Genomic DNA, 27,234 nt, shown 5'->3' with positions numbered 1-27,234 from the left:
CAAGATATCTGGGTACAGATCTTCACCCCCTTACTCCATGGAAAAGCTGTAGGTGTTGTTTGTAAATTGTCTGATACTGATTATTTAGATTATGATCAGGTTAAGCACTGTTTATTTCAATGTTTTAAGTTAATAACTGAAGCTTACAAAAAAAAAAAAAAGTTTTGTGAGCTTAGACGCAAGGCAGGTGAAAGTGTATGTAATTATATTGCCGAACTAAGCACTTATTTTCATAGGTGGGTGAGTGGGTGTCAGGCCACCACTTTTGAAAAGCTGGCAGACCTTTAGGTGAAGGAACATGCCCATAGCACTTTGCCTGAGGGCATGATAATCTGGTTGGCTGACAGGGAATGCAACTCTGCAGATGAGTTGGGGAAAAAGGGAGACCTATATCTAGCATGCAGAGCACCACTGCACAGGAAAGGAATAACCAGTGCTGCATATGGATATAAGGGGTCCCATGGTGGGCAGCCTAAACCGCCCCATCAGAGTCTGCCATTAAAGGGGGGAGCCACTAATTCAGGTACATGGGCAGGATCAAGGGTTACATTTTTTTCAAATGTAACCATTGGGGCCATGTACTATATAGATGTCATGGAGGCAAGGTGGGGAACAAAAGGTGGGGGATCCAGCAAGTGGATACAACAGAATGCCAGTGGTAAGTTATCTGGGGACAACAGGGGGTACTAAACTACCAGCAGAGTTTATATCTGATGTTGATAGATGAACAACAGGCCACTGCCAAGGGAGAGAGAGAGAGAGAGAGAGAGAGACAGCCTCTGATATAACCATTGTGAAGCCTGCAGTGGTTAAACAGGAGCAGTACTTGTTTGGGCTGTCCACTCCAGTCACAGCTTTAGGAGGTATCCCATTGCAAACTCCTTTGACCAGGGTTCATCTTGACTAGGACAGTGAAAAAGGAAGCAGGAAAGTAGGTGTGTTTGAGGATATTCCTGCAGATGTCTTGATAGGGAATGATTTTGATAATGCAGTACCTTGTGTACATGCAGTGACACTTAAGGCTTGGAGACAAGCATGTGGGTTTGGTAGCCTGGGAGGGACCCAGACAGACCACACACCTGAAGCCAGGACTGGTGGTGTGGCTACTTCAGCAGGGGAGCTACCCTGTAGCAGTGAGACTGAAGGTGGCCTACAGCTGCTGATAGGTACTGATGTATCCCTTGAAGAGAGTGACTGCAAGGGCAGAGGTGAGTAGTAGAACCCAGGCTGACAGTGAGGGACCACTGTCAGAGGATACCAGACTTTCTATGGAAGAGGAGCTGGGAAGGGTTACAAAGACAAAGTTGAGACCGGCTCAGCTCTCAGTCCCTACATTACAAGGTCTCTGGGAGTCAGCTCGGGAGGCACCTGATTCTCAAGGAAAAGGAGATTCTGTATACTGGAACAAAGGGCTACTGTTTACAGAGTGGACCCCTGAGTAAGGACTAGAAGGTGAGTTAATACAGTAATTGCTAGTGCCCACAGCCTACCATCTGGGATTTCTAGACATACCCCATGAAATTCTCTTTGCCGGTCATTTGGGCATAAAGAATATCAAAAGCTGTTTCAGAGGGTAGTTATGGATACTGTGGGGCCTCTGAGTATCCCAAGTTCCACATCAGAGAAGTGTATTCTAGTTTTAGTAGATTATGCTACTAGATACCCTGAGGCAGTGGCTGTGTCCTCCATTGAGGCATTGAAGGTGGGAAATGTTTTGCTAGAAATCTTCAGCAGGCTAGGCCTCCCAAGAGAAATACTGACTGACAGAGGTGCCAATTTCATGTCACACCTGCTGTCATGTCTGTGGGAGCACTGTGGGGTGAAGCGTTTAAAAACCACCCCATACCACCCCCAGACTAATGGTATTGTGGAGAGGTTAAACTCTATGCTAAAAACCATGCTACAGGAATTTGCAGCCCAGATTAAGAGAGAGTGGGACAAATATTTGCCTCATCTCTTTGCTTACAGATAGATACTCCAGGAGTCTACAGATTTTTCACCCTTTGAGTAGCTGTATGAGCTTAGGGTGAGGGGACCTCTAGATATGATTCATGATGAGTGGGAGGATGAATGTGAATCCCACAAGGAGTCTGTTGTGGCATTTGTCCTAAACCTCAGGACAAGGTTTAGGGAGCTCATGGGCTTGGTCCAGGAGAATGTGGCAGGAGCTCAACAGAAGAAAAAGGTCTGGTTTGATTTTCACATGGGGTAAATGGCTAGACTTAAAATGGCTTACAAGGGCAGTTAGCCTAGTATTAATTTATGAATCTATGTTATGACAGGAATGCTCGACCCAGGGAGTATGCTGCAGTGCAGCAGGTGATGGTTCTCATTCCTGTGAGACACAATAAGCTCCAGTCAGCTTGGGAGGGACCCTTCAGGGTGGTAAAGAAGGTCAGTAATGTTAAGTACATAGTAGAACTGTGATGCAGGCGGCAGTTGCACGAATTGTACCATGGTAATATGATGAAGCCTTACCATGACAGGGAGGCCCTTGTGTTTTGTATTTGCAGTAGGAGTCTGAGGGGGATCTATGGCTACAGGGAACTAAACAGCAAAATCCCAAGTTACTATGGTGGAGCTTACGGTTGCAAGCATATGAGGTGACAGTGCAACACTGTAGTGGGGTCAGCAATGCCAATGCAGATTGACTCTCAAGAGAGGGAATGAGGTAACATATTCCCAGATAGGCTTTTTTCCTCTCAAAAAACATTTCTGAAGGGTCACTTGAAAAAAGTAGCTTGAGTCTTCAAAGGGGGGTGTGTGACATAGGTGGTACTACCAGCTATGCCAGGAAGAAGTAGGGCAGTGGATGTAAGACTTGTGCCAGCACAGCCAGCTGGGATTTTATAAATAACTATATGTCATTTGTATATCAAGCTGATTTGTACAGATGCTTGGGCTGAAACTGTATTTCTGAGCTTTGCTTGTGTTAATTGTGTTAAAATGTATCAACAGTGTACCCTGCTAAAATTAAGTGAAACGTACATGTATTTTCGTATCTGACTCAAATGTATATGTTTTAATAGAGGACACTGGCGTTGCAATGGTTAACCAGCTGGCTTTATTTTAAGAAAAATTAAGGAACTGAAAATGAGCTGCTAAGTCATTAAACGGTACCCAACAGTGCTGAGTAGGCCCAGAGTCGGTAGGTGTGGGAGCAGACATTATCTGTCAGCTTTTGTAAAGAAGGGGGAAGTGTTGTAAACATTTCATATGTTCATAGGTTGGTACTAGGCTATCGGCCCTATGCAAGCCTAGCCATAACAATTCCCTGGCTATTTCTTCCTACGCTATTTACTTCCCTTGTCCCCTTTGTAGCAGGGTGACTGACGTGATTCCTGGGGTGAATTTCTTTTCTCCCATCCAGTCGTCAAGGTTCTTTTTGAAGAGGATCAAGGAGGCACTCTGCTTGACATGTATGGGCAGTCTATTCCAGAGTCTGTGGAGTCTCTGGGTCAGGAACCTATCCCTCCAGCATGTTTTGTTTATTGTGATGACAATGTTTAGATCCCTGGAACGTGTGGCTCTGAGGGATTGGGATTTCTTTAAGTGTAGCATGTCCAACAGCTCTGGGTTTGAAATGGCCTTGTATGTTAAGCAGAGATCACCTCTGAGTAGATGATATGTGACAGAGTATAGCTGGAGTTTTTTATGGCAGTCAACATAGGGCATCTGCCTTAGGCCTGTAATTTTCTTAGTGAGGTATTGCTGCGGCCTTCACAGTTGTTGCAGATGTCTTGATAGGTACATACCAAATGGGGCATTTCTGTCTCCTAAGAATTGCCATAAACGCTGTAAATGTGTATTGTAGTAGTCTGCTAAAGTTCTGTCTCAAACCTCAAAAGGAGTTACTGCAGGAACCTAAAGTCAGGTGACCAGATGAGGTCATTCTGCAAGTCATCTTGGATATTATACTTTACAGTAATTTTGGATATTATATTTTACATGGAGTCATCCTAGGATACAGAGTATTCTGTTTGGGAGCCTGACTAGAAAGACTGCTGAGATATTTCATCTTGCCTTGCCCTAGTAAGTTAACAGGGAACAGTAAAATTCTCTTGAATCCAGTCAGGAATATAGTGAAGCTTAGTTTAGGAATTTTTTTTCTTTATTTGTATGGGTCTGTCCATCAGTGTTGTATTCAATATTTTCTGTGATTTACTGTTGATATATATTCAGTATTTTCATGTACTTTTGTTATTTATTATTAAATATATTTAATAATTTTATCATGTCTGGTTCTTCTAGAGAGTATCTAACCTTTGAGCATACTTATTTTTATGTGGTAACACTGTGTGTGGGCCACTCCAGAAGCCCTAGCTGTCTTCGTGAACTACTATCATATATATTAATATTAATATTACATCGTATTATTGGATACCCCTTTAACATTCTTCTAGCTACTGACTGGTGGTAGTGATAAATACTTTATAGTCTGGGCAGAGTTGGTAGAGTGGGTAATCTGTGCCAGCCTTTCCTTGGTATGTGTGTATAAAAATTAAATCTTAAAGAATGTGTGTGTCAGCTACTTGGGGCAGGGAAATGAAGCCCTGGGTTTACAGCTAGGGTGCTAGAGGACTTGGCTTGGACTCTTGGCTGAGGACCTAACCCTACAGCTGTACCAGTGGAGAATCTTATTGGGGATCTGGAGGGAGACAGAGGTAGAGACATCCAGAACCCAGGCTGAGTGTGTTGCTTGTGTCCTCTTAAGGAAAACTGTACTTGATGCAGAGAGGTCCACATCTGGAAATACTGAGTGTATTGATTTGTATTCCAAATGCACGTCCCTGCCCAGTGTCAGAGATGAGGATTGAGGATTCAGACTCCTTGACTACTGGCCCAGTGTGGGGGTGACACATAGTGGTGTTTATCACATACTGCCAGCAGTGGTGGGTGTCATAGGGTGGCTAACTCTCTGTGCCTCGTCTCTGACCAGTATTGTGTCATGATGTTAAATATTCTTTCCCCTGGTCATTTTCAATGTCTGCATTAGGGTCTCCATTATTTTCACACTAACAGGTATGCACACCTCCCTAAAGGGCAAACTCAATCTGAGGTATTGGAATGGAGTTCAGTGAATTATGGATAGGGGATTAGAGTCCTGGAACCATGGAAGCTTCAAATTTGGTGTTGAGGTCAGATCCAACTTCCCATAAGTTTAACTGGATGAAAATCAGACAACGTGGATCTATCATTATGGTTAGTACACAACTTTTGTTTATCTCTGACTCTTAAAATTCACATGCAGTCTCTTGCATTTTGTGTGTGTGTTCATGAATTACAGTACAAGTTATGGAAGATGGTGCAATAAAGTTTTGTATCTATAACAGTAAATGTAATTATTAGTTTTCTTGTCTGCTACTTTGTATATTTGTACAATCTTTCTGCACTTCACTGTGGCCAGTTTACACAGTTTCTCTTTAATCTGTTCAGTAACACAATCAACTCATACTGCCACATCAGTTGTCTTACTTGGCAATGGAAAATAATTGATTCTGTCATATGTTATCTTCAGTTTTATAAAATAAAAGCTTCTGCATACTGAAGTGCATATCTTTTGGCAAAGTGTGTGTGTTTCTGTATGTGTAGCTTCTTCAGGTTACAGTATACTTACTGCCTGAAAATATTATTTGTGTGTGTTTGTATGTGTGAGTGGGGGGAGGGGGGTGTTGTGCAGGTTGAACTATTTATTGCAGGAAAATATCTTGAGTGCTTCTGTGTATGCGGGATGGGGTGGAGGCAGTGTTTGGTTTTCCGTATCTGTGCCGGAAAATATCTTGAGTGCCTCTGTGTATGCGGGATGGGGTGGAGGCAGTGTTTGATTTTCCGTATCTGTGTTTCGGAAGATGTTTTGCAACCAAAAGAGGCCATAGAAAAGACACTGAAGCCATAGTTTACTACAGTGCAAAGTACTAAAGTGCATTTGTAAACTTAGTAAAACAATTCCATGAATGATTAATATTAATTTCTTGTCCACTCTTCATGTTTGACATTGATCACTGAACCCACAGACATTGCCAACATACTGGCAGACAGGTTCAGCGCAAACTTCACCCCCCTCTCCCCCCCAAAAGGAGAGATAACTATCCCAACAGAGTGTAGCCTCCCAGACATCTCAAATGCGCAGGTGAAAGCTGCTCTCTCTAAAGCTAAAAACACAGCATCAATGGGACCGGATGGTGTCCTCGGCTGTGTGCTACATGAACTCAATGAAGAACTAAACCCGCACATAAGGCAGCTGTTTAATCTTAGCCTTACCACAGGACATGTGCCCAAGGAGTGGCGTACGGCAACTGTGGTCCCACTCCACAAAGGCGGTGCCTCTATGGACCCTGGTAATTACCGCCCCATAAGCTTAACAAGCCTGGTCTGCAAATCTATGGAGAGGATCATAATGGAACTCATAAACAAGGACATAGGGGACTTGCAGACCTTGGACCCAACCCAGTTTGGCTTTGTCAAGGGCAGATCTTGCCTTTTGAACTTGGTCGACTTCTTCGAAACAGTTACCAAGGCCATTGATGAGGGAAAGGCAGTCCATACAGCCTACCTTGACCTTGCAAAAGCTTTCGACACAATACCCCACTCGGGTATCATAGAGAAACTTACCAGCTTAAATGTAAACCCATATGTCACAAGATGGGTTGCAAACTGGCTAAAGGACAGAACCCACAGGGTTAGAGTTGCTGGAGCCATGTCCGACTCCAAGCCGGTTACAAGTGGTGTCCCACAGGGCTCAGTCCTTGGCCCCCTATTGTTCGGCATCTACTTCTCAGAAGTACAGGCAAACATAGGAGGACTATGGCTGACAAAGTTTGCGGATGACTGCAAACTGGGTGCCATAGTGGATAGTACATCGGACACAGACATCCTTCAGAGGGGTCTCATGGAAACTGATAGCTGGTGCGAGAGCCATGGCCTGAAGTTAAACGCAAAAAAGTGTAGTCATACCCTTTGGGAAAAACAAGGTAACCCCAAGCTACCATATAGATGGCAACCCACTAAGCACAGAAGAGGTTATCAGGGACCTGGGTACCCAGGTTGACAGTGGCCTCTCATTTGACACTCACGTTGCTAAAGTGGTTCGAAAGACCTTCTACATTGCCCATCTGATCATGAAGGGATTCACATCCAGATCAAGTGAGGTCAATGTTCCCCTGTACTCTTCACTTATCAGACCAATGATCGAGTACAATGCCCCGTTCGGGATGTATCTCACCCGACACCTGCAGCAATTGGAGAGACCCCAAAAGTTCCTCACCAAAAGGATAAAGGGACTCCAAAACCTGTCATATACTGCCAGACTGAAGAAACTCCAACTCTATTCAGTTGCATACCGTCTGCTCAGAGGTGACCTGTGCCTGACATACAAGGCCATGACCAACCCGGAATTAATGGACATGCTCCACCTCAAAAAATCCAAATCCACCAGAACCACTAGAGCAAGTGACTTAAACCTTAGCACGGATATAAATAGGACGTGCTGGAGGGATAGATTTATCACCCAGAGACTCCCCATGCTGTGGAATAAAATCCCAGTCCATGTGAGGCAGAGCACCTCGCGGGCTCTGTTCAAGAGAAATCTTGACCGATGGATGGGAGATCATAGGTTTACCCCGGGAATCATCTCTGTGTCACTGCTGGACAGAGGCACAACAAACTAATGGGCACATTATTTCTAACATAAGGGGTGGCGTAAGCCACATAACTTTGGGCTAGGCTTATAAATGCCTTAGGGCAGATAGCCTAGTATAAACCTATGAACCTATAAATAAATCATTGTGGTGTTAGTTTTTCTTTTTAAGCAAAAAAAGAACACTGTCAGGGTAAGGTATCACCTCCCAAAAAAAGCACAAATCCAAAAACAGAAGAGGTTGATACTCCACAACAAACGAAGCAAAACCAGATAAAATGAAGAAACAAGTCCTTTATTCGAATAAGTAAGCACTTTCACATTGCTTGGAACGCTTCATCAGACTTCAACAAACCATAGAAATTTGAATCAACTTATATACAAATAAAACACCAATGAAAATCACACTAACATGTCACATGCAAATTGCAGAAATACATCATTTCCTCTCCATCAAAGATATTTAAAAATTACATAAAATACATAATATATATATATATATATATATATATATATATATATATCCTAAAAATCTATTCCTAAACCTCATACTAATAAATGAATGATGTAAGTAAATGTGATTTTAGACATAGAGGCTATTGTAGTAGAGATATGCATTCATTAGATACTCTAGAACGCACACATCTAGGACGTCCTTTTATTAAAAACAAGGTAATTTAGATGAGAGACCTATAGTGAGGAATATTGATAAGAAGAGGCTAGTGATACCCTTTACTAATAATAATACTTCTATTGTCAACATTATTAAGAGACATTGGAACATTTTACAGTTAGATGATGGTATAAAAGACTTAGTTGGTGAAAAACCATCTTTTAGCTATAAGAATACCAAATCTTTAAAACGTATGCTTTGTTATGAGAGAGTGCCTAAGAATATGATCTCCTCTCAGAGAAAGGGTACATTTGCATGTCGCTCATGCAACCAGTGTATATATATAATGAAATCTAATGCTTTTATACATCCAGATACTGGTGTTAAATATGAATTTAATGAATACGCTGATTGTAAGTCAAGAAATGTGATTTATTTAGCGTCCTGCATAAAATGTTATTGTTTCTATATAGGAAAGACTAATAGAACTTTAAGAGAAAGGATACGAGAGCATTTATATGCTATTCATAGAGAAAATGAAGGGAATGCCCTAGCCAAGCACATACTACAAAATGACACTACACATGCCTTTAGATTTTTAGTAATAGGACAGTTAACAGAGACAGAAAGACTTGGCAATATTGGCAATAAGACAGAAAAAGCTGAGGCAAGGTGGATAATTAAGCTTTCTGCGAACAAAGGTCATGGTCTAAATGATAAATTTTCATTGAGACCATTTTTATTAGATAAACCTTTGAAACATTAAATAGTAATAATATGTTTCATAATCTAATTTATGTTTTAGTATGTTTTAACATTTACTTACATCATTCATTTATTAGTATGAGGTTTAGGAATAGATTTTTAGGATATATATATATATATATATATATATATATATATATATATATATATATATTTTATGTAATTTTTAAATATCTTTGATGGAGAGGAAATGATGTATTTCTGCAATTTGCATGTGACATGTTAGTGTGATTTTCATTGGTGTTTTATTTGTATATAAGTTGATTCAAATTTCTATGGTTTGTTGAAGTCTGATGAAGCGTTCCAAGCAATGTGAAAGCGCTTACTTATTCGAATAAAGGACTTGTTTCTTCATTTTATCTGGTTTTACTTCGTTTGTTGTGGAGTATCAACCTCTTCTGATTTTGGGTTAGTTTTTCTTTGTTTATTCCTTATTATTTCATCACCTGCTGTAGGTCTTACGATTTCATGAACTGCTATATGCTGTTCTACCAACGCATTTGCTCTAAATGCTGCTGGTGGTATAGAATCCTATGTCTGTATTAGTGGAGGTATTTAACTGTCAAAGACTCACGAGATCAAGGAGGAGATCTCTAATGACATGGGATACAAGGCATACATCACCCTGCAAAAGTCTAGAAGAAACCGCATAAAGGGATAGCGCTTCATGTCCTCCTTGTAGATTAAAGACTTGACTCCAAATATATTCTTAGTTAGCCAACGTTTGGGTAGTTTCCGTTATATTAATATGTCTACAAAGGTACAGGTGAGGTGCCAGTTCACTCTGTAGTTCATGTAGAACACAGCCAGGAATATTGTCAGGTCCCTTAGAAGCTGTATTCTTGTCCTTGGACAGTGCTGTTTTAACCTGTGCAGCAGTAATACTGGGTGCCTGGCAATCTACTGTTATTGTGATTGGTCCTTTGGTGGGAGAGAGAGGGGTAAGGTTGGCAATTAACCTGTCGGCCAGTATATTGGCAATATCTGTTGGCTCGGTATAGGAGGTACTATTGTGCAGTAGCTCAGAGCGAATCTAGGTATTGCTGTGGAGATTCTTTACATAACTTTAAAAGGCGTTGTGGTTGCCTTTATTATATGCTGCAATTCTGTTTTCATAGCTAGCTTTATAGGATTTGATGAGGGATCTCAACTTTTTGTTGAGGCTGATGAGACTTTTTCCAATCTTGGTACGTCACCTTATTCCACATCAGTTCCCTCCTTCTGTTGTAGAGTTTGTTAATGGCAGGGGACCACCAGATTGGCTTCCTTTTTTTTGGAGGAGAGGGTCCTGGTTCTATTGGGTATGGCGAGATCCATACATTTGTGTACGTGTTCATGCAGTGCATTGGTGTATGCAACTATTCTCCATTTGTATGGGTGCCGTGAAGTTAACAACCTCTGTTTTTAGGAGCCCATAGTTAGCTTTGGAGAAGTTTTTTATGGTGGTTACCTTTGCTGTGGGGTGGGAGGTATGTGGATTTCCAAGGTGATTAGTTTGTGGTCGGATCTAACGAGGAAGGAGTTGACTCTTGGTGTAACAGTCACCCATGTTAGTAATGACCCAGTCAAGGATGTTGCTACCTCTAGTGGGGGTAAGAATGAGCTGATCCGGGGCATTGGAATTAATGAATTCCAGGAAACCTAGGGCAAGTGTATTGGTACATGAGTGGTTTTCTCATTTAATGCAGGAGTAGTTGAAGTCGCCCAGTATGTGAGTGTTAGGTTGAACCCTAATATTCTCCAGGGTGCTTAGGAATGTGAGTCTTGGCACATGGTTGGGGACCTATAGCAGGCTATGACCTGAATCGCTGTTTTGCCAACTGTTAGCTGCACCTGAAGTATCTCTGATGCATTATGTTGGGCTGCCAGTCTGGAGGTGTGCGCATCCTTTATGAATATGGAAACACCACCGCCTTTAGAGCTTTGGTCCAAGTTCTGGGGCCGAAAGGTGTGGAATGAGTTATAGCCTGGCAGTGCAGGGGTGCTTCCTGCTGCCTTGAACCAGATCTCTGTTACAGCACAAATGTCGATGTTCTCCATTTTAAGGAGTGCTTCAAGCGAGTGCATTTTGAGATTTAGACTTAGATTGCATTTCTTTGTAGCTTTACAGTGGTAATTTGGTCTTTGGAACACCGCCTAAAAAAGGCACTTTATAGCTGGCAAAAGCATTGATGGTATGGATGACAGGGATGTGGCACAGGTATCATCATATGCACAGGGTGTGTTGGTTTGCCAGAGGCCGAGGGTGGGCCATACATTTGACACCATGTGTGTGGGTGAGGGGTGTACTGAGGTGAACTGGGTGTGGTGATATGGTGTGTGTAGGTATGGGGTTGACCTAGATGTGTTTGTATAGTGTGTGGGTATGCATGAACACAGTTTTGCCATGTGGCTGCCCTACACAGGTGTTTATGGACAGCTGCATACCATACCTGGTAAGGTGTGCAGTTGACTGCATCCGGCCACGGACACGTGGACTGTGCCTGCTAGGGGTTCCATGGGCACATCCAGGTACAGGCCTCAATATGCTGCTGATGATGATATATGTCCGCTGGAACCAGGTCCCTCGTGGGACTGGCCTGGACCAGGTACTCGTGGCCTGCTGTGGTGTGGTGTGGACAGCGACCCCCCCTACAGTGCTGGGGCTGGTACTACCACTACGTGAGTCCCTTCATGTCCTAGCACATTGACTACCAGCTGTTGGCATTGCTGGCCTATGTCCACGTGGCCATCGCTGCACTACCACCACACCTTCAACTACAGACAGACCACGGTCATTGAGGGCCATCATCTCACCAGACCATCTATCCATGAACTCAGTGAACGCACGGATGGCACCAGCCAGTTCACGGGTATTGTCACTTGCAGATGTGAGAGCAGCCCTCTGCAGCCTCAGGCCCTGTCTGGTGTAACGTTCTGTACGTGCCTGTGCCGCCATGACAGCCTGAAACATGTGCCTGCTGGTACCAGCTGTGTCACGTCTGCCAGGGGCATGATGACAAGCGGCCCTAACCCGTGCACCCTGGGACATCTGCCTATGTGGTGCACTGCCGGACATCCGGCTATGCCTGCTGTGACCAGACACAGTAGGCATGGTTAGCACACTTTCCTGTGCACTGCCACCAAACAGTGTAAACCCCATGCCTCACCAGTACGGTATGCCCGGCCAAACCAATATAGAAGAAAACACAAGAGGCCAGCATGTGCAGCTATAAATAATTTAATATATAATAACTAGACTTGAGGCATGAAATGCCACTAAACAAATATAATCATATTCAAACTGGTTTCGGCTTGACAGCCTTCCTCAGTGAAAAAGCATTTTACATCCATACAGCACTCATGAATATTTATACATACCAGCAACCAATAGAAGAGTGGTACGATCCAACCCTAAGGCTGGTATTTCTATTAGTGTATAATACATACAGATGACTATCTCTGGAGACCAACTGTTGGGCACCTTTCCTATGGTACTGAGGACCTCATGATGTGTTACATATCCCTGACTACAACACAATATTGACAGGTTCTTTATTCATTTTTTATTTATTTTTTACTATATGTACATTATATACATATATATATTTTTATATTTTTTGTTTGTTTTATGTTTCATGTATAAGTGATATTATAAGTATCTCATCTTGATGACGAAACCTTTTGTATATATGTATTATACACTAATAGAAATACCAGCCTTAGGGTTGGATCGTACCACTCTTCTATTGGTTGCTGGTATGTATAAATATTCATGAGTGCTGTATGGATGTAAAATGCTTTTTCACTGAGGAAGGCTGTCAAGCCAAAACCGGTTTGAATAAGATTATATTTATTTAGTGGCATTTCATGCCTCAAGTCTAGTTGTTATATATTAAATTATTTATAGCTGCAAATGCTGGCCTCTTGTATTTTCTTCTGTTTTTTTCACTGCCACCAAACGCCAGCTGTGGGAAGCAGGCAAGAGTCAAGTGGGATAAGCTGATCCTTCCAACAGAACATGGCGGATTGGGATTACATGATTTGAAGGGGTATTTCAGAGCTACAAAGTTAAGGCTCCTATACATAGCACAAGCAGAAATGTATAATTCAGAGTGGAAAGGGATCATGATGAAACAGGTTGCAAATGGTTATAAATATAATGCAAATAACAAAAGGGAAAGAGGTCACCCCCTGCCTGGTTCCTCTATTCAAGCAGAAATTATCAGAGGAACCCATCCACTTTAATTTTCACCTCCAAGCCATCATATATCCCCCTAATCACCTTATAATTTTATCAAAGAATGCTTAAGAAGCAAGGAGAGACTGGTATTTTGGATGCAGATCTTTAAAGAGAATAACAATAATCATACAGAATATTACAGGTGGTACCTCGCAATTCATCCAACTCACAACTAGACCATTTCACAACTCGACTGCACTTTTGGTCACCCCAGGCATCCCACAATTCGACCACCGTCTTGCAATTTGACCTGGAAAAGTAGGCTGAAAAGCAGAGATGGGATTAATGCATTGAGCTGGGTCTGTACTACTGCACAGAATTTAATGCCCGTTAAGCCCTTCCTTAAGGTAGGGTTTTCTGTAAGTCCTTAAGGCAGTGTGTGTGTGTGTGTGTGTGTGTGTGTGTGTGTGTTTCACCAGTTTGTGATAACTGGTGGTTAGCATTACTCAGGTTCAAACAACTATATCTTAGGTGCAAGACTCTGAATTCTGTACCCCTACCACCAGTTGTGATTCAAAGAGTTGAGTGCATAGCTCTCAACTGTGCAGTTTTCACAGAATGTGTGGAATTTTTGGCTCATAATTTTGGTCTGTTCCTCTTAAAATTTGTGGTTTTCTTGCAAAACAGTGAGGGCTGCATTGACTAAATAATTACATCCATTTGTTTTAGTCTTCCTATCTTTCAGGAAATGCATGGTAACACAAAACCTTTTTATTCTACCAACTGTCTAAGGTTCAACTAGCAATATTTAAAATGTGTCCTTGGTTTTGGGCCTTTGTCCCCCCAAATTTTTTTTTTTTTGGCTTTTTGCAGATTTCTTGTGCTACAATGTTCAGAGATATGGTTGTGTCAAATGCATTTTACAAGAAAGTGAGTGTCAAGTGTATTTTACAAGGAGCAGAAAGCTTCAGGGAAGAGAGGTTTAGTGCTACTTATGTCAAATCTGTTTACAATGTGCAATTGTTTAGCAAATATCACTATTGTGCTAAAGTGTTTCAAAGCATTGTTAGTAGCACAACAGGTAGCACACTTGCTTTTGATGCTGAAGACTGTGGGTTCTACTTCCACAGTATGTAGATGGATTGCTGATACTGTACTGTGTTGTACTTTAAAGGGGGTGCATGCTTTACTCCTGAGTATGTCCTCCTTTGGAGGAGATACCTAGTAACTATGAACCTGTTATCATTTTGCCATCCATTCTGTCTGGAATTTTTGGCTCATACTTTTTGGTCTGTTCCTCTTAAAATGTGTGGTTTTCTGGCAAGTCGGTGAGGACCGAATTCATTAAATAATGACAGCATATGTGCATTTTTCTTGTTTTTCTTGTTTAATGTTCACCAAAAACATTTTTAGAAGTTTTTTTTTTAAATCTGGTTCAGTTATATGTTTGATTATCCAAAACTACCCTAGGTCCCAATTAGTTCAGATGATCGACTCTGTACTGTACTTATGTGAAACTAATGCATTACTTTACTTAGAAACTAGTAATAGTAATATATTACTGTTTCAGAAATGTAATAAGCAGTAGTAATATATTACTTTCACTTAAAAGTAACTAGTAATAGTAACATTACTTTTATAAGTAACTAGCACAACACTACTGAAGAGTTGTTCATTGCTTCCTTGTGTTTATGTAATGCAGTTGTTTCTTTTAAGTGTTGTAAAGAAGTGCAGAAATGAGGCCAATGAAGAGTGAAAATAGTGATACTGGCAGGAAGAATAAGTGACTGAGCATTGAAAAGAAGAAAGAAATCACAGGTAAAATTGAGAGGAGTTAAAATAGGATGAATAGCCGAACAGTATGGCATGCCGAGGTCTACCGTCGCAACATTTTGGAAAAATAGTGACAGCATCATGGGTGCTAAGATGCCAAAATGGGCATCAAAGGTTTTGGACAAGCACAGAAAAACTATTCATGAAGATGTGGAGAAGATGCTTCTTGTTTGGATCCAGGAGAGGCAGATGAAGAGAGATCCAATAACTCAGACTATGATCTGTGAGAAAGCTAAGATCATCTTTGAAAACCTAGAAAAATAAACTGCAGGAAATAGCTCACAGCAAATAGAGGAATTTAAAGTAGGGGATGGTTCCACAGATTTAAAAACAGAAGTGGCATCCACAGTGTTCTGAGACAAGGAGAGGCAGCTAGTGCTGACAAAGAAGGTGCACAGAAATTTGCTAAGGAATTTGAAGAATTGATAGAGACAGAAAGCTACCTGACAGAACAGATTTTTAATTGTGATGAAACAGGGCTTCTCTGGAAGAGACTGCCAAGTAGGACTTACATAACCCAAGAAGAAGCTAGGATTCCAGATCATAAGCCCATGAAAGATAGGCTCACACTCCTCCTGGCAGCAAACAGTAGTGAATACTTCAGGCTGAAGCCTCTGCTGGTGTATCACTCAGAAAACCCAAGATGCTTTGGAAAAAAGACTATAAAATCAAAACAACCTGTAATGTGGAAATCAAATACCAAAGCTTGGGTAAACCAGTCATTTTTCAAGGATTGGATTTTCGAGGAGTTTGCTCCAAGTGCCAAGAAATACCTGCAGAGAACAATTTGCCAATGAAAGCTCTTCTGGTTCTGGACAATGCCTCTGCACACCCACAAGAGTTAGTGGAAATTTTTCAAATAGACTATGATTTCATTAAGGTTCAATTTTTGCCTCCCAGCACAATTTCTCTAATTCATCCTATGGATCAACAAGTCATTGCCTGCTTCAAGATGCTCTACACAATGGCACTCTTCTCATGGCTGTTCAAACCAAAAACACCAAAGAAATTCTGGAAGATTGAATTTGGCATTCTTCATGCCATATCATTCTTCAGAAGTACCTCGGATGGAATGTCGCAGAAAGCCCTTTGCTCAGCCTGGAGGAAACTGGTTCCTTCCATTTCCCAGGGCACAATTGTGGATGAAGCAGCTGAAGTGCTGCAAGAAATTCTTTCCACAGCCCAGCACCTGGACATAGGGGAGGTGGATGAGGCGGATGTGGAGGAACTGTTACAAGAACTTGACGATGAGCTGACATTGGAAGAACTTACAGCACTTTGCAATGAGCAGTTCAAAAGAAAAAGAAAAGGACATTTCTTCTGAAGATGAGGATGCCAGGGAAAAAGGACCTATGCCAACAGCTTGCATTAAAGAACTTTTATCCAACTGGGAGAAGGTGCAAGCTACAGTCTTGGAGTGCCACTCCAATACAGGTGATGTCAACAGGATGACAGACTTGTTTAACAGCACTATTATGCACCAGTTCAAGACTATCCTCAAAAAGAGGGAGAGACAAATCACCCTGGACAAATTTACCTGCCAAAAAACAGAGGGAGCAGGCAGGACAGGGTGAAGAAGACTCCCCTTCCAACAACTAAAGACTAAGTAGACTCTGTAAATAGTGTAAATATGGTAGAAACAGTCCTTTATTCCTCTTCCATATCCTATCCTCCATTTAAGAGATGTTCTACTGTTCAAATCATGGCGCACTACATTTTTTTATTTTTTTTAGTGTAGTTCAATTTTTTTATATATATTTTGTGTGGACCGGGAGCAAATGAAGCTATTTTCCATACATTTGTATGGGAAATGGCATCTTACAATTCAGCTGTTTAACTATTCAACCTCCGTTCCGAAACAGATTACAGCTGAATTGTGAGGTGCCATCTGTATATTCATAATGTATCGGAAAGTATTCTGAGAACAAAGCCACATGGGAATGGAGAAGGGAGATTCTGCCAATAGGGATGACTGAAATTAGAGATACAGACAACAGGCAAGAGGGGGCTGGAATTTGTTGGAAAGAATTGGCAAAGGAACCAAGATATCGGGAGCAAATAATTAGAGTGGGAAAGGTAATAGGATGGGAAGACACCAATAATTTATTTGGAATACAGGTTATAGAGATTGCCTTCCCTATCAAGGATTGATATATATCAGAATATAGCAAAGAAAAAGAAATAGGGGGGCCCTAAACGAAAGGCACTGGTAGAGTTTTTAGTAGAATCTAGAATAGAAGCTGCTGTTAAATAAATAATTAGTAGAGCATATAAAATATTGCATGATAACTATAAGAAACAATCAGAGGAGGTTAAAAAGGATTGGTAAGAGAGACTGGATAAGTAATTCACAAAGAAACAATCGGGGGATATATGTACAGTGGATATAAAAAGTGTACACAGCCCTGTTAAAATGTCAATAACCTGTACAATTCAACTGAAAATCAAATCTGTTAGGGGGAAAACTATAAAAAAATAAAAACTTACAATATACAATAAGTTGATTGCATAAGTGTGCACACCCTTAAACTAATGCTTTGTTGAAGCACCTTTTCATTTATTTACAGCATTCAGTCTTCTTGGTTAGGAGTCTATCAGCATGGTACATCTTGACTTGGCAATATTTGCCCACTCTTTCTTGCAAAAGCACTCCAAATCTGTCAGATTGTGAGCGCATCTCTTGTGCACAGCCCTCTTCAGGTCACCCCACAGATTTTCTATTGGATTTAGGTCTGGGCTCTGGCTGGGCCATTCCAAAACATTAATTTTCTTCTGGTGAAGCCATTCTTTTGTTGATTTGTATGTATGCTTGGGGTCTTCGTGTTCAAAGGTGAACATCGTCTTCACCTTCAGCGTTCTAGCAGATGCCTGAAGGGCAAAAAGTGACTGGTATTTGGAACTGTTTATAATTTCCTCCACCTTGAAAAAAGCCCCAGTTCCAGCTGAAGAAAAGCAACCCCAAAGCATGATACTAGCACCACCATGCTTCACCATGGGGATGGTGTTCTTTTGGTAATGTGAAGTACTTTTGCACCAAACGTAGCTTTTGGAATTGTGGCCAAAAAGTTCACCCTTGGTCTCATCAGACCATAACATATTTTCCCACATGCGTGTAGGAGACGATGTATTGTTTTGCAAATTTTAGCTGGGCCTGGATGTTTTTCTGTGTAAGAAAAGGTTTCCATCTTACAGCCCTACCCCATAGTCCAGACATATGGGAGATTGTTGTCACATGTAGTACACAACCAGTACTTGCCAGAAATTTCTGCAGCTCCTTCATTGTTGCTGTAGGTCTCTTGGCAATTTCCCTGACCAGTTTTCAACTTGTCTTTTCATCAGTTTTTAGAGGGACATCCAGTTATTTGCAACGTCGCTGTTGTCCCATATTTTCTCCACTTTTTGATGACTGCCTTCACTGTGTTCCATGGTATATCCAATGTTGTGGAAATTTTTTCGTACCCATCTGACTGATACCTTTCAACGATGAGATCCCTTTGATGATTTGTAAGGTCTCTGTGAACCATGGCTTTAGCTGTAGCAGGCAACTGAGTAAATGTCAGGAAAATCCTACTAGGACAGCTGAACTTTATTTGGGGTTAATCAGAGTCTCTCTAATTGATGGCAGGTGTGTACCCAAGAAGACTGAATGCTGTAATTAAATAAAAAGGTGCTTCAACAAAGTTTTAGTTTATAAGTGTGCACATTTATGCAACCAGCTTATTGTATGTTTTTTATTTTTTATAATTTTCCCCTAACAGATTTGGTTTTCAATTGAATTGTACAGGTTATAGGTCACATTAAAGGTAGGAAAAGTTGTGAAATGACTTATTGTTGTCTCATTTTTATATCACAAAAACCTGGCATTTTAACAAGAGTGTGTACACTTTTTATATCCACTGTATGTCTCCCAAATATGCAACAAAATCTAGAAGATTTAGGATTTTTGCTTGGAAATGTTTACATCGGTATTTTTGTACCTCAAGTAGACTCCAGAGATTTTTTCAGGTAGACAGCAAATGTTGGAGGTGTGATGGGGACGAAAGATGTAATTGGGAGCATATTTTCTCAGAGTGTAATGAGTTGACAGACTTTAAAGATTCCCTGCAGACTACTCTGTCAGAGATACTGGGTGAGCACATTGGTATATCTAGGGAAATTATTTTTCTGAGCTATGATCGGAATTGCCTAGACATAGTAAGGCCTTGCTGAGTCTAATTATGTTTGCCAAAAAAGCAATTATTAGAACATGGAACTCAAAGTTTAAACCAACTGTACTAAAAGTAGTGAATATAGTAATAGAGGTAAGACTAGAATGGGGATCTTTAGAAAAGGGTAGGAGCAACAAATTACATAGAAAAAATGGGAATTGTGGGAACAACACATGGATGAGGTTTAAAAGAAAGCAGGATTTGAATGAGTTCTGTAATGTTTGAGAATTATTGGGTAGATTATAAGTGATCTATAATGTTTGCAGCTAAATTATATCAGTATGGTTTGTGATGTATAATGTTTGCAACTAAGATTATGTCAATATGGGTTGTTTTCATTTATATAAATGTATGATTGCCTATGTCATAAGTGATCATTTAATAAAGATGTTTCTTTAAAAAAATTAGCTAAGAAACACTGATATGAAATATAAACAGTGATGTATAATCAACAGGAAAGTCTCTTGGAACAGACTATTCCCGAATAAATTTGAAATTTAAGAGGGAAGAGTGGCAACATTTTTATCAATGTTTAAAAATGGAGAGGAATGCAGGCATTTTGGAAGAAAACAGTGGTAGCTGTAGCTATGATTATACAGTATTTGTCTGTATTAGCAAGGGGAATGGCAACAATTTTTTATCAAGATCACTGGTTTGATGGAGGAGAGGCAAATATTTGATAACATTAGTAAAAGTATGATAGTCCAGAAGGACATGACGTGTAAGAAAAGACTGCTGTTGAGTGTTTGGTGCATGGAAAGCATTAGATAATAATTTCTGAGTTTATATAAGTAGAATAGTGACAGCATTTACATTCCTTGACGGAATGATCAGATTAATATAGAAGATATGACTGCCCAGAGGCAGACAGTTGAGGTGGGAGGTTTCCTCTCTGAGCATTGTTTGAATATTGGAATCAGGGATGTTCTTCCCCCATTATTTGCTTTATGTGTAGAAGTGTTAACAAAAAAAAATAATAATGTATTCAGAAATTAGATTTTACCAGTAGCATGGTAATCAAGAACAGTTATCTTTGTTTTAGAAGATATTTTTATACTTGATGATAAATTGAGAAAATGACATTATGGTGTTGTGAATAGTGGTAAACACTGTACCAAGACAGGAATTGGTTCAGCAATGCCCATATATGTGTAGGGGCATAACATTTTATTTTTATTTTATTTTACAGTTGTTTACAGGGTGGTACACTGATCACAACTGACTATTTTTCAGGTACTACCCAGGTGAAGTAAATCATGAAGAAGTGGAAAAAAGAGCAGACTGCCAGTAAGCTCTACGTACCAAAACAAAATAGAAAGTGACTATATATAACAAAAACGGTACAGTAGCAATTGATAGATGTAGCAAAAAGTATGAGGGAAATGCATATTAAAATTCACATGATTATGTTTCCAGTTTACATCAGGGTGTTAATGCTGTGGGATGATGAGAGTCAGGACAGGGGATGGTGTAGTAGTTGAAACAGAGTATGGCTAGAGTTTGAGAGGCCCTTATGTGATGTGGCCTTCTGTGTGACAAGCACAGTTTGAGTTGGTGTGGAGAGATTTCTTAATTTCTGCTCCGAAGGTGGAGAAGAGAGATTGTAGATGCCCTTCTGTATCACTGTTGTATTCTTTACATAAGGGATCTCCTGTCAAGGATAAACCTGTATTTGACCAGTATGCCAAAGTCTTAAGTTGTTGTCTGAGGATGCTATGGTGGAGTCTTCCTGTCCAGATAGTCAGCTGTTGGCAAAGAGAAACGCCAAAAAATTTAGGTCTGATGCAGCTGCTGTCCAGCCTACCCTGGATATCTTTCTTGAGGCTAGTGAAAGCCTGGAGGATTGTCTGGTAAATGCTTTGGATTTCCCTGCCTTTATCCCGGAGGACAGCATGGATCAGACTTCTTGCACATCCTTGGAGGCTTTACAGACGTATGCTCTAGATGTTGAGTGGTAACCATGGCTGATTATATCCAAGGGACCAAGAGGGGTTCCACAGATGTTAATAAGGAAGATGATCCCTACTAGCATACAGTTACGGAGTGTTGATAGGCCCCAACCCTCACAGGGTATTTTGTGTGGATGTCCCACAGAAAACCAAGCTCTTAAAGATCCCTTTTTTATTTCTCCAAATCTTTTGGGTTTCTAATAGCATGACGAGAATGGACCCCATTCCTAAGTCAAAGTAGGATTAATGTTCATGAAATTAGTATTGTTTCAATTTCTGATGTCAGCCAGAAGTGCTCTTCGCAACACCCACTGTGAACCCAGTAATGACTCCTTCTGCATTTCGTATGGAGTTACTTGTATTGGTAACATATCTAAATATGATTGTAGATTCTTTTTTATAAAACTCATTCCTCCTACTACTATTGGAACTATCTGGGCATCTTTCTTCACACTGCTCTCATTTCTGCCTTCTAGATGTGTACTTCCTGCTAAGTCTACATAGACCCCTATTTCCCAGAGACCTCCTTTTTAGGACAAGCTGAGTTCCATTTGACAGTTTGTGTCCCTTTTCCCTCGGCCAGGTTCCCTTGCCCTTTCTCTTTCCCTGTCCCTTCCAAATTAGTTAAGGATCACAACAGAATCCTAAGTTCTGTCTGTCATCCACCAGTGGTATTTTATGGTCTGGAAATCTCTTCCTTCCTTTCTAGGCATCCCTCAACCTCCTTGAGAATAGCTTCCTCTATTCACAGAGGTGTTTCGGTCTATCTTAACCCAGGCATCTTTTAAGCTGTGCCTCTTGCCTAGGAAGAGAAGTGTTCTTATTCCAGAATGTTTCTGGCTTCCAGTAAGGAGGGCATCTGGAGACCATTTCTGGATCTTTCTCAGCTCATTGCCTTTCTTGAGGTCCCATCCTTTCAGTTGTATCCTCAAACCTTATTTCTTCTCCCCCCCCCCCCCCCAGACCTTTCTGGCCTCTGTGGATCTCAAGGATGCCTAACTTCATATCCTCATCCATCCCCTTTACAGGAAATGTTTGCATTTCTCTGTTTATTCCTTACATTTTCAGTTCTCTGCTTTGCCCTTTAGTCTCTCTACTGTCCCAGGGGTATTCACCAAATGTGTCACTCCTGTTATTGAATTTTGCAGCATGAGAGTGATTCAGATCTTTCCCTGCCTGGATGATCTGCTCATTCAAGCTTTGCCCCCTGAGGCTATGCTTCAGGAGCTCCACTTTAACTACTTCCCTGATGTAGAGTCTGGAGTTCACAATAAACTTTCAGAAATCAGTCTTGAGTCCTTCTCAAGATCGTGTTTTCCTTGCTTGCAGGATCCAGACCATTCCCTGCTAGCATATCTGTCTGCCCCTAAGGCCCTGTCTCTCATTTCCTTTTTCCAGTCACTTCTTCCTCTGTAGTCTGTCACTTCCAGGGACTTTCTCAAGTTCTTCGATTTATGGCTTCCACAATTCCAGGCTGCTTCTGGCCAGACTCCGTATGGGAATGATTCAGTGGTATGTCAAGTCAATGTGGCTTCAAGACTGCCACCCTCTGGACTTCCTAGTTCCCTTTCTGACTTGTCTCAAGCTCAAGATTTAGGGGTGGATTCATCAACTTTCTGTCAAGCCAGGGCTTCCTTTCCAGCCACCAGCACTGATTCAAGAGCTCTTTACAGACACCTCTGATAGGGGGTGGGGAGCTTCTTTCGGCTGTCTCAAGGTTCAGGGTCTCATGGCCTCCTCATCAGAGGCTGGGCCACATCAACATAAAGGAGACGAGAGCTCTGCTTAACTCTTCTGGCTTTTCACGCCTCTTTCATCCTGGGCCCATCAAAGTTTTCACAGACAATACCACATTGATGATGTATGTCAACAAGCAAGGAGGTACAAAGTTCTACCTTCTTTGCAGGCCAGCTTTTCATGTCTGGGATTCAGCTGTCCAGTATCTATTGATTCTTAAGCTGTCTACATTCCCCTCAGAGCATGGACTAGTGGTAGATTGTCTGAGCAAGTCCAGCACACAAGCTTATGAATGGATTCCCAGAGATTTGTTCCTGGACATTGCCCATCTGTGTGGTATTCCTCAGGTAGATCTTTTTGCCTCCCCTCTGAACTGACAACTTCCTCTTTCTTCTGTTCCAGAGTCCCAAGTCCTCTGGCTTGGAAAATGGATGCTCTGACTTTTCCTTGGGAGGGGATGTTTCTGTACACCTTCCATCCCCTGCCCTGCTTTGAGAGTCTTGCACAAGATCAGGCAGCATTCTCCCAAAATGTTGGTGATTCTCTTTTGGTCCAGACAGCATTGGTTCCCCCTTCTTTCTCACCTGGCCAAGGGCAATAACCACAAGTTACCTCAGCAGGTGGACCTTCTCACACAAGACAAGTGGTCTCTTATCTCTCCTCACTTGTCCACACTTTAACTGATGTTGTGGGTGATAATGTTTTGATCCATTTTAGTCACTTTTTTCTGAGGATGTGCTTTTGGTTCTACAAGAGGTCAGGTAGCCTATTAACAGGAAATTCTATTTGTTCAAATAGAAGAGATTTTCTCCCTGGTGCCTCTATGACCATCAGGTTCCCCTATCTGTGGAGGTTCTTCTGGTTATATTATTTGTGTGTGTTGCTTCATACCGGGTTGGCATATTCCTCAGTTAAAGCTCACCTATCAACAATTTCTGCTCATCTGCCATTGAATCCTCCTCTGACCTCTAGATTTGAGGTCAAACAATTTCTTGAAGGCACCCTTCATGCCAGGCCTTCCAGGAAGGCTATTATGCCTTCTTGGGACCTCAGGTTTGCTCTTGGATTAATTAATTTGGGCTCCTTTTAGGCCTGCTGCTTCAGCTTCCTTACAACATTGTACTTGGAAGACTGTTCTTCTTTTGGCTCTTACTTTGACCAAGAGGATTTATGTGCTTCAGGTTTCCATAGCTGTTCCTCCTTTCTTAGATTTCCATAGGGACAGGGTGTCTCTTTGTACTAATCATATCTTTTATTCCTAAGGTGTTTAATGAGTTGTTCTTTAATCAGTTTATTCATTTGTCTTCCTTTTTTTCCTCCTCCACGGTCTGCCAGTGAGAATGTTTTTCACACCTTGGATTTGCATAGACAGCTCAGATATTATTTGGATAAGACTAAATTGATTTGCAAATCTGAATAGCTTTATGTGCCTTTTCATCCCATGTCTTTGGATTTAGCCATTTTGTAAACAAGAAACATCTTTATTAATAATTTCAGTTATGACATAGGTGATCATAAGTGCATATAGGTTCATAGATGTATACTAAGCTAATGGCCCTGGAGCCTTTACAAGCCTAGCCCATAGGATTACCCTGGCATCATGCCACCCGACCTTAGTTCCCAGTGTCTCTGTTGAGTAGAGCCACTGGACTGATCCCCAGTGTGAATTTTCTATTTCCCATCCACTCATCAAGATTCCTCTTGAGGGCTAGTGAGGTGCTCTGTTTGACATGTATGGGAAGTCTATTCCATAGCATGGGAGACTCTGGGTTATGATCCTGTCCCTCCAGCACGTTGTGTTGATTGTGGTAATGAGGTTGAGTTCTCTGGAGTGTGTGGTGTGGAGGGATTGGGATTTCTTTAGATAGAGTGTTTCTAACAGCGCTGGGTCAGACATGGCTTTGTAAGTCAAGCAGAGATCACCTCTAAGTAGGCAATATGAGACAGAAACTTGTTGGAGTTTTTTGAGTCTGCCCATATAGGACAAGTGTTTAAGGCCTAGGATCCTCTTTGTGAGGTACTTTTGTGGCCTGTCCAGTTGATGCAGGTGTCTAGTGAGGTACATGCCACATGGGCGATTGTACTCGATGATTGGCCTAATGAGGGAGAGTAGATGGAGACAATGACCTCTTTCTTCCTGGATGCAAAACCCTTAGTAATGGGATGTGCCATATAGAAGGACTTTCTGACCACTGTGGTAATGTGGTGGTCAAAAGAGAGGTTGCTGTCAACCTGTGTTCCCAGATCTCTTATAACACCTTCTGTGTTCAGTGGACTACCATCAATGTGGTAATTCATGGGAACCGGGTTTTTCTCAAAGGGGATGACGACACATTTTTTGGCATTGAGCTCAAGGCCATGGTTCTGACACCGGTCGTTGGACTAAGTGAGGCCTTTCTGTAGGATGGCAACATCACTTGGGAAGTTAATAATAGCTCCCAACTTGCAATCATCTGTGAACTTTGCCAGCCAGAGTCCCTTCATGTTGGCCTGGACTTCAGAAAAGTAGTTAACAAACGGGAGAGGACCCAAGACCAAACCCTGTGGGACTCCACTCGTGACTGGTCGGCAGTCTGACTTGGAGTCAGCTACTTTCACACTGTGGATTCTATCTGTGAGCCAGTTTGACACAACATCTAGTGTTGTAGGGGTTGATGTCCAGCTTACTGAGTTTTTATATGATTTCTGAGTGGGGAATGGTATCAAAGGCATTGGCCAGATCACGGTAGGCTGTATGAACCACCTTGCCTTCATCCACAGCTCTGGTGACTGACTCAAAGAAGTCGACCAAGTTAAACAGGCATGATCTACCCTTCACAAAACCAAACTGTGTGGGATCCAGAGTTTGGAGATTCCCTATATCCTTGTTTATTAGGTTTATGATGATGTGTTCCATAGCTTTGCATATCAGACTCATCAGGCTAATGGGGCAATAGTTCCCAGCCTCTGTAGTCTCTCCTCCTTTGCGGAGAGGGATGGCTGTAACAGTGCACCATTGGGTAGGGACAAAGCCTGAGGTGTGGCTGTGATTGAACTGGGCACACAGGTGAGGTGCCAGTTCACTCTGTAGTTCATGTAGAACACAGTCAGGGATATTGTCAGGTCCCACAGAAGCTGTATTCTTGGCCTTGGACAGTTCTGCTTTAACCTGTGCAGCAGTAATACTGGGTGCCTGGCAGTCTACTGTTAGTGTGATAGGTCCTTTGGGGGGGGGGGGTAAAGTTGTCACTGAGTCTGTCGGCCTGTATATTGGCAATATCTGTTGGCTCTGTAAAGGAGGTACCATTGTGCAGTAGCTCAGAGCAAATCTGGGTATTGCCGTGGAGATTCTTTACATAACTTTAGAAGACCTTGTGGTTGTCTTTACTAACTGCTGCGATTCTGTTTTCATAGCTAGCTTTAGAGGATTTGATGAGGGATCTCAACTTTATGTTGAGGCTGATAAGGGAGTTTTTACAGTCTTGGGACTTCACGTTATTCTGTATCAGTTTCCTCCTTCTGTTGTAGAGTTTGTTTATGGCAGGGGACCAGCAGATTGGTTTCCTTTTTTTGAAGGAGAGTGTCTTGGTTCTATTGGACAGATCCATGCATTTGTGTATGTGTTCGTACAGTGCATTGGTGTATGATTCGGCAGTCATGCAACTATTATTCATTTGCATGGGTGCCTTGAAGTTAGCCACCTCTGTTTTAGGAGCCCAAAGTTAGTTTTGGAGAATTTTTTCATGATGGTTACCTTTGCAAGGGGGGGGGGGGGGGGTGGATTTCCAAGGTGATTAGTTTGCGATCGGATCTAACCGGGAAGGAGTTGACTACTGGTGTAGAGCAGTGGTTGCCCATGTTAGTAATGACCAGGTCAAGGATGTTGGTACCTCTAGTGGGGGTAAGAATGAACTGGTCTAGGGCATTGGAATTAATGAACTCCAGGAAACGTAGAGCAAGTGTACTGGTACATGCGTAGTTTTCCCAGTTAATAGAGGGCAGTGGAAGTCACCCAGTATGAAAGTGTTAGGTTGGACCCTAATATTTTCCAGGGTGCTTAAGAACATGGAGTGTGAGTCTTGGGACATGGTTGGGGACCTATAGCAGGCTACAACCTGAATCGCTGTCTTACCAATGTTAGCTGCACCGGAAGTATCTCTGATGTGTTATGTTTGGCTACCAGCCTGGAGGTGTGCGCATCCTTTATGAATATGGAAACACCACCACATTTGGAGCTTCGGTCCAAGTTCTGGGGATGAAAGGTGTGGAATGAGTTATAGCCTAGTAACGCAGGGGTGCTTTCTGCTGCCTTGAACCAGGACTCTGTAACAGCACAAATGTCAATGTTCTGC

The sequence above is a fragment of the Protopterus annectens genome, chromosome 3.part1 (assembly GCF_019279795.1).
Source record: "Protopterus annectens isolate FY-2018-M chromosome 3.part1, PAN1.0, whole genome shotgun sequence".
NCBI classification, from domain to species: Eukaryota; Metazoa; Chordata; order Ceratodontiformes; family Protopteridae; genus Protopterus; species Protopterus annectens.
This window is presented reverse-complemented; position numbering follows the sequence as displayed.